Source organism: Ceratotherium simum, chromosome 1 (assembly GCF_057802395.1).
Source record: "Ceratotherium simum simum isolate JZ-2026a chromosome 1, ASM5780239v1, whole genome shotgun sequence".
NCBI classification, from domain to species: Eukaryota; Metazoa; Chordata; class Mammalia; order Perissodactyla; family Rhinocerotidae; genus Ceratotherium; species Ceratotherium simum.
Genome location: NC_141900.1, coordinates 66,408,023 through 66,417,323, shown reverse-complemented (window position 1 = coordinate 66,417,323; position 9,301 = coordinate 66,408,023).

Genomic DNA, 9,301 nt, shown 5'->3' with positions numbered 1-9,301 from the left:
ATCACTGGCCTAGATTAGGGTTTGCCAAGCTTGCCTGGTGGTAAAAATCTTCACGGGGAGGCCAGTTAAAAATACAGATTCTCAGGCCCTTCTCCTGGAGATTCTAAGTCAGTGGATGTGGGGTGGAGTCCCTCTCCCAGGCCCTAATAAGTTCTCACTCAGCCTGAAAGCCCACCGCAGTCCCAGACCCCTGCCTGGAGCGTGTGAGAATGGATGCCATCCAAGGCCCAGGAGCCAAAGGTCAGAGGACACTGCAGCTACCCTGTGGGTGACATGCTGCCTGCTGGAGTGGTTACCCAGCCCTGATCTCTGGGCTTCCCGGCCCTCCTCCCTCAGCCTGGCAGCCAGCCTTGGCACAGATCCCCACCTCCCTTGCCTGGACCGTGATTCAGCCTGTGACATAGGGCCCCTGTCTGGGTGACTCTGGATCAGTCTCTGTAGGGGACTTCCCTGCTTGCATCTATTCAGAGTCTCAAGCCAGGCTCTCCTTCCTCCTCCTCCGCCTCCTCTCCTCTTTCGTCATGCTGCAGTCTCTGGTCCAACACTCAATACTATGGAACCGAAGCACTCATGACCAGCTCAGCCCAGGGTAGAGTCAGGGCAGCCAGGTAAGCTTGTCCAGGCTGTGTCCTCTGCACAAGGGCACCGCACCAAGGGGCCACCTGAGGTGGGGGTACTGAGATACATCCACAGTGCACCTTGCTACAAGGTTGTGCCCACCCAGAGGGGCTACCTTTTTCTAAATGGGGTGTAAAGAATAACCATTGAAGAGAAACTGACAAATTCCAGATTATATGGCATTTGTCTTATATTTTTCAAGTCCGCAGCTAGTTCTTTTTGGCAGAAGGTGAAGGCAGATGGCAAAAACAAACCATGGACCTGAACAAAAGCACGGTTAGTCTAGAGAAAATCAAGCCGAGAGTTAAATAGGGAAACAAAGTAGTGGGTCTCCAAGAGGTGGACCGCGAGCAAATTGTCCTTTCCCGTGTCCTTCAGAAGGACTTTGAGGGCAATGTCAAAGTCCTGGTGAAACAAGAAAAACATTTCTAAAAACAGATGCTTCCTATTTTTAAATGATTTTTCCAAATAGTCTCCCATGACAGTGCAGATGTAACCGGGGGAATGTCATTGTATAAAAAGATCTGGGCAGGCACCTGGGTCACAGCCTGTTTGAATGGTACAGTCAGTTCTGCGGTAGTGCTTGTTTTGAAAACGCAAATTTGTTCCAACGCAATTGAAATATTAGGAAACGATGAGCATAGTGTGTGTGATTTTGTCCACGAGAAACACTAGGCAAAGCAGAAAACTGCACCCCGCTGAAATGAGCGGTGTAGAAATAGACCATCATACACATGCACACACCTCGAGCGTCTGCCAACCACCTGGGTTCACTGGGTGTGTTATGAAACACACGTCCACATCCAATATTACAATTTACAGCCCAGTTTCAGATAGTCCTCCTCCCAGCACTTCACACTAACCTCACAAGCTGCAACCCCTCCGACATCCACTCCCACAGGCAAATTTCAAGTTCCTTTCAAGGTAAAGCACCATCCTTATAGTGGTATTTCTATATATTTTTAACCACTTATCCTGTGTAACAGTGTGCTATCACTTTTACTAGGTTCCTATCATTTTTGTTTTATGTCAGTTGCAAAGTTGTTGAGTGTTGTGCCCCTAACCTTGTTTTTCCCATAAGCCCTGTTGTTTTTATAGTGCAATTCTGCGTAGTGTGATGAATTCTAGAAACACAAATGGCATGTTGCAGCAGAACTGACTGTACATCATATTGTGAAATCCCATGATGACAATTTCAATGTTCACATACAGCACTAGACAAGGGCACATAAATGAGCTCCCACCCCAGGCTAAAGAAAACGTGCACAATTCTACCCTAGCACTGCCTCCAACTTGGGGATATTGTTCCTTCTGGGGGAAGATTGGACTGCTAGTCTGAAAGTGGACGCTGGAAGTGCCTGAGTTTGCGATAAGGAAAATCTGTATTGTGCTCACTGGGGTAGGCGTCCCAGCTTGAGGCCAGCCATGCTTGCCCTGCAGTTTGCACATGTCGAGCGAGGCATTTGTCAGCGGCAAGTGGAGAAATCTGATGGGACTGTTTGCATGAGGGACTGAGGATAGTGAGGAGCCTCGTGAGAAAGAAGCTACCAAAGTATAGAGAACACATGGAGTTGGTCCAGGGTCGAGAAGTCAGCATCAAAGGGGAGGAGAGATGTTAGTAGAGAAGGATGGACATGTTAGGGATTTTTTTCTCATTCCATTTTTCTCCAAAGGGAGAACTGGGAAGAGGGGGAATGAAAATGTGTTTCCTTGCTCCCTCTCTTCCTTTCCTGGTTTGATACATATTTATTGAGTGCCCAGTGTGGCCTACGGTATAGAATGTCACAGAAGGTGGGATGTGGCAGGAAGGAGGGGCCAGGGTACCTCACCTGACCAGAAAGCCTGACCAGCCTACCCCTGAGGGCATCCCAGAGGGCAACCTGGAGGAGGAAATGAAGTCGTGGCACCCGTTGTTCCTATTCTCAAGTCCTGGTGGTCCAGGAAGGAAGGCCTCTCTGAAGAGGTGCTGGTTAGGCTGAGACTTGCATGAGTAAAGGAATCAGCTGTGTTGTTTTCTAGGGGAAAGTGTGAGGCAGAGGGAAGAGCAAGTTCTGAGTTCAACAAGACTGTGCACACAAAACTCGACAGGTGGCAAGCTCTTGATAACAGGAGACTTACTAGACTGGAGGTCTAGCCCAACTCAGAACAACGAGGTATTTTTGAATAAAACCTTATGTGTGTGGCTCATAAAGGTGGAATAGCACACAGATGAGTTTTTCTCACTGTTATTTCCTCTTCAGATGGCATGTCTCCATATCTATATAGTTGGTCCAGCGTCACCACTTCATTCCTGTCTCTGGGCTGCTGATGAGTTTACCTAGTTCTTCCAGAAAGTACCTTCTCTTTTCAGGTATGCTCAGAACATCTTTGAAACATTTGGAGCCACCTTTAGTCCTGGCCTTCGACCCTTGGCTAAGAGAGTAATGTTCTCAATCAAAGTTCCCCTCCTGAAGATGATCCATGTATTTAATTTTTAACCCAGCCTATCCATTGGTTCTTTGTGACCATTCTATTGCGAGTCCCAAATTGAATTTGTATGGATTGCTCATGCAAAAAGCCTTTTAGAGAGAGTGGTGGGCAGGCTTGTGGGGGTGGAAGGGAGGTTTGGCCTGTGATGAGTCTGACTTTGAATAAACTCTCTCACTCTCTCTCCCTTCTCTTCACCCCATTCTGTGAATGCTAGAGGTGAAATGAAAGTGGATTCTGTCTGTAGTGGGGATAAAGAAGCAGGATGGATAGCCAAGGACTTCAAGAAGTCAGAGAATCTAAAGGAGACCCCTTTGCTTTTGGTTATCGAAGGCAATAGATAATGGAAAAGTACCAGGAACCTCTACACCCCTCCCCTCTCTCCCCACCAACACACACACTGAGAAAATCATTTCTGTTTGCTCCTTCACATTGCTCCCTCACCAGATGTCCGTGGTGCAGGCAAATCATTTCATTGTGACTGCTGGGGCTCTGGTGGGAACTGGTGAAAAGGCAGCTGGGCAGGAGAATGAGGCCCTGAGCCGAGACCCCCATGGGAGGACAGTATCCCGTGGAGGGTGAGAGAATGGATCTCCACGGGGAGATGTTCATAGCCACGACCCAGCCCAGGAAGGTGGAAATTTTATTTCCTTTTGGTTGCTTCCCAAAGGGAAGTTTCTGTGCCTGGCAAGGCAGCATTTGTCATTTTGACACCTTTCCTTTACTTGTCAAATCTTAACAGGCCTCCTGGGCCTCTTCACATGTCCTCCTGCTTTGAGGCATCTTTGCCTCTGGTGGAAGACTCATTGCTGGAAGTTGTTAAGAAATATTGTAGAAGCAGCTCGGGTCCAATTTCTAGAAAATGCACATTCTTTCATTAGGGAGCATAATGGGAAGAACACATAATGGGAGCATAATGGGAAGACAGTGCCATCGGTATGGATTTAAATCCCAGCTCCTCACACTTTATCTGTTTGGACCTGAGTTTATTGACTCAGTAATGGACTGTAAAATGGAGAAAATCATAGCTAATCCTTAAGTGTTGTCCCGAGGATGGAAGCAAAAGTCAGAGCTGTGCACGTGGCAGCTGTCAGTCTTATTGATATTCCTGTTTCTCTGCTCGTCAAAGAAACAGTCATGTCTACTTCATCAGATTAAAACACTCCTTTAAGAAGGCAGCAAACCCAAGGTTATGTGCAAGGAAGCAGCACCTTCCTTCTCGGAAGAGGTTGATACTTGGGCTCAAAAGGAGTGTGTGGTAAGGGCCCCAGGAACACAGTTTGTAACTTCCCAGTGGATTGCAGGAAGGATTGCCAAATTTAGCCAGAAAACACAAAACAAAACAAAAAGGACAATATTTGGGACGTATCCAAAATTCAAAGTGGACATCCTGTGTTTGATTTGGTGTCTCTAACCCCAGGGGTTCTTATCTCCTCACATCTGGCCTTTTGTGGTCTACACATTAGTGTGTTTGTCTTCTGTTCCATCCTATGTGACAGCAATAAAAATCCATTCTGGAACAACTTGATAAGGTGGCACGACTTGGTGCCAACTCTGGCTCCCCAGGTTTGGTCCTGTGAATTGGGTACCTAACCCTGCTGAATCTCAGTCTCCTCGTCTGTGACTCCTGGCCTGCCTATTTGACAGAGTTGTTAGAGGAGCAAACGGGATGTAAGACCTGACCCTTTCATCACGTGCGTTGATGCATTCATTATGCATGGATGTTCTTTGCACATGAGCACCACGATAGTCTTCCATTTATTGAGGGCTGTGATATGTAAGGCACAACTGGAAACTTGCAAAGTCAACACAGATTGCAGGGGTGAATTCTAATCCAACTGTCAAGCCTGTCATGTGAAGGTTAATTAGATTGATCTGACAGGAAGCTTACTTTTAAGACACTATGTTGGTTGGCATTGCATCTAAGATAGAGTCTCCCACATAGGAAGGTCCTCATAAAATATTTGTTGAATGAATGAATACATGAGTAAGAAATATTACTCCATTCCCTGTGTACTTCTGAGGTCTTGCAAAGCAATTTAGCATTGTTTTTACCTTGCCAGGAGTTTTTTGGCACAGGGACTGAGTTTAAAGGTTACCTCAAATTATCCACCATCCCGCCATGGTTTGTTGTGCTTCCCCCCAGCAGGTCCCCAGGTGGTTCTCTTGGTGGCCTGGCTCACAAGTCCTCAGATTGTGCAAGTCAAACTGCTTTCATGAACTGAAACAGGTGTTGGCACCCATCCTGCTCATGCCTTTTCTCCCTCTGGGTGACCCACCTTCCAAATCTTTCCGTTGACTTGAGAGGTGGCTTGAATAAGGTGACATGAAAGTACTTAGAAGAGTGTAAAACACTGTATCCTTTTAAGGAAAGGATTCTTAGTTCTCATTTTCAGGTGACGTTCACAGGCTAAATGAGCCTCCCACATTTTGGAGGGGGCAATGGTAATCTCCTTTTCTCTTCCACCCAATAAAGGGATGGCATTTCCCCTTACTCTCCTCCTGTGCCCCCTGAAAGGTTATATCTTGTCTCTTGCTTCAGATTTCCTGACTTCCTTTGAACACGTTTTTCTGATTTCTTTGTCATCCTCCTTGGGAATGAGTCCATTTTACAATCTCTCGACCACTTTGGCGTGTGTCTCTGTTCCTGTAAAGCCCAGGGTTTACTCACTGGACTGCCTTTCACCTTCCACATCTTTTTTTAATGAATGGTAACAATGCAAGAGCTTTGTGGAATTTTTTTCCTGCAACAACACCTGGCCGTCTTGGGGCCCCTGTGTGACCCTTGATCTCCTTTCTCTGGAGGCTTTTCAATGAATCCCTTAAGCCTGTTGAAATCCTCTCTCTTAAAATCCATTTTCTTAATTTGACCACCTTCCCTTCTTTACTGATAGCTCTTGCCCTGATCAGTCGGGCAGGCTGGTCCTGAGACGCCCTTTCATTTTAATATTCTTGCTGCCCAGATCCCTACCCCCTCATGAAAAGCCTCAAATTAGGAGAAACACAAGCCTTTCTTTCCACAGGCTTGAGAATGGCCTCACTCTTGCTACCTTTTAAGGAAGTAGCAATGGAAAGTCCGTTTGCTTTCTGGTCTCACGTGTGGGGGTTAGACATTTGAGTCCGAGGAAATCCACCGCATCATTTCCCAAATGATTTAATTTTATTCCTACAAGTCGCAAGTACCCAAGAGATGATGCCCCTGCGTTTTACATTTTCAGATTTCAAAAAGGAGGGCATGCTTTAAACAGATTGCCTCTTCCTTAAAGAAAAGCAGACATGAGCTGTGTGGCTCCAGTTGGGTGCAAAATTGCAATTTCGTAATTCATCATCAATTTCCTTCCTTGACAATAGAATGAGCTGCCTGCTTGTGACCTCCCTCATTCTCCCTGTCACCTTCTCACACACACACACTACCATATATTTGCATGAGATGCCCGTAAAACGATGCTGACACTGGGCAGCTGAAGCTCACACACCAATATGCTCTTCATGTGTCCCACACTTGGCTTTCTCAGGATGTGTCATTTTGCTTAACCCCTTGCCTCTGGGATGGGAGGAGCCAGGAGACTTTCTACGTGCAAGTCTTATTGAAAAAGCTGTGCACATTTCACACACAGCAATACCTGGAAAGTTTACAGGGGACTTGTCCTCACTGGAAGCAATCAATTTGTAAAGTGCAGAGCAATGCCATACTTTGAGAAGCAAATCCTGTCCGCATTTGCATAATGTTCCATCACTTTTGAACCACGACGGCTGATTGCCAGGTTGGCATGTGGAAAACAAGTGAGTTAAGCTAAGGCAATTGCCTGATATTTTTCATCAATACCAACAGCATCTTGGGGATTTTAGATAGTTGAGTTTTTCCCGTATGAGTAAAATAAACACACTGGAATTTGAGGGGATAGTAAGGCTATGTTAAATTTTTTCTGCAAATTTTCAACATGAGCAATGTTGTCTATTTCTTCAGCAATTTTCTGTTGTTCAGTTAGAGAAATCATGACTATACTGAATAAGTCTTTTCACTACTCTGTGTTTGTCCCCCTCCGCTAGTCTCCCCTTATGTCCTTCCCTCCAATAAATTACTCTTGCTTCACAAGTTAGGTATTTGGGGTCACTTTGTCACTTTCATGACACAAGAGTACTATTAAGTAGTTGGTCCATCAGTATATTGTGTGTAATTTTACAGCGTGAGAATACCTACTGCTCTACATGGATGTGTATAACCCTCTCCCCTCCACATATTCAGTGTGCTTCTTTCTTTATATTTCCATCTCATTCCCCCTAACTACACTCCGAGGTAGAAGGTAGTAGCCAGTTACTTCTCCTGATTTCTAAGTCAGGAAACAGGATGCAGAAGTGTTAGGTATTTTATCTAAATCACCCAGAAAGTCAATGGCACACAGTCTTTTGAGTGCTTGTCTTCTGCTTAGTGTAACATCAAGTAAGAACTTGGAGAGTTGCACCCCTTCCTTGGCCGTGCTTGCCTTCAGCGAGTATACCGTGTTGCACAGAGAGGAACGGACAATGAATAGCATGTGTGCCCTGGACTGGGAATGGACAGACCTGGCTTCTAAAGAGTCTAAGAGAGTTGAGGACAATGAGCTCTAAGGTTGTTTTCAGCTTGGACCATTTACTTCCTTATGATTGACATGTGACAGTCATAGGTTAAGTGGGTTCTGAGCAGGATGACTGAATATCCACTTTGCCTGGGACAGTGCCTGTTCACACCTGAAATCCCAAGGTCATTATTAATAGCACCTTGTTTCACTCTCAGAGATGTCCCAGTTTGAATGAGAGTTACAAGTAAATAAAATATAGTAGATGGACCCGAACTTTTAGTCTTTTATATCTACAGAACTGCCGAATCTGCCGTCTAGGCTGGTACACTTTCCATAGTGGCGTGTTTCAGAGGCCATCCCTTCTGAAAAATTAAAAAGCCTATGATCACTGGTACTCCGAGTTCTGAAATCTGGTGTGTCAACTGTAGGGCTGAAAGAGAAATCTACGTTATTTACTGAACAGTGTTTATCGAGTATTTATTAAATGCTCATCTATATTGAAATACACATTGGCAGAAATGCATGTTTTGCATTCCCTGCTCCTGGCACTCAGGGGTTTCATGGATTGGCTCTTGATTTTTGCCATCCAAAGTGAACATATAACTTGATCTCTTCACAAATGGAACTTGGTGCTGTGAAACAGGGAATTTGTTTTGTTAAAAAAACAACTGGATAAGAACTTTTTAATCTCCAAGGAGAGGATGAGGGGGCCACACAGTACAATATCTGTTCTGTCCATCTTTGGACAGATTGTTTCCTCTCTGAAGGTGCCTTTCTTCAGTGCTATTTTATTTTGATTTTCCCCAAATGACTACGTGGGTAGTGTGTGAGTGAGGCTGTAATCTCATTGTGGTGTTATCTGAGGACTGCAGCATATGAAAATTACATCCAGTCCAGTCCAGTCCTAGATGGTGGGGTTTATGTCTTTCTTTTAACCATAGAACATTGGCACAAACTAGTCAAATGACTACGAGCAAGTCGCCTGTAGCAACCATTCCCCACAGTGGATCCTCGGTAGACTTTTGTGGAATTGGGTTGCTCACCCAATACAGAAATTCCCTCTTTCAAAACTCTAATAAGAAGTCATGCTGTCTGTCTCCACCACACCCTCCTGGTGACGAGAAGCTCACCCCCTCACTAGGTACCCCAGTCCAATTTTGAACATCTCTATTTGCTGGCCCAGACAATACTAGGGCCTAGGTGCCAAAGCCTGGGAAAGCCACCTTGCAAAAACTGAAGCCTGTGGACAACCAGCCTGCATTTTCCAGGACAGCATGAGGAGTTCAGGACTCCCCAGGTCCCTCCTGTACCCACAGGGCCAGGATGTGTGGGGGTCTTGTGTACTGTGAAGATACAGAAATCCATGTCATCAAAAAAAAAAAAAAAAAAAAAGCCCTGGGCATAAATCCAAAGCTAGAACAGAAAGGTTTCCAAACAAACTGATATTTGAGGCTTCAGGGTAAAAGAGTGGGTACTCAGCCAGGACTCCTGAGGGAAATTCCAGCAGCAGCAATTTCTTTATTTTTCCTCTGTTTTCTTTGGATGAATGTGCCCTCTTCTGGTGCTCCAAGTGCTGAATGACCTCACCTTGCAGGATGGCAGTTTCAAATGTTGCCCTGGGATTGGACTCAACTCCAGCCCACAAGCTGGTTTCTGCT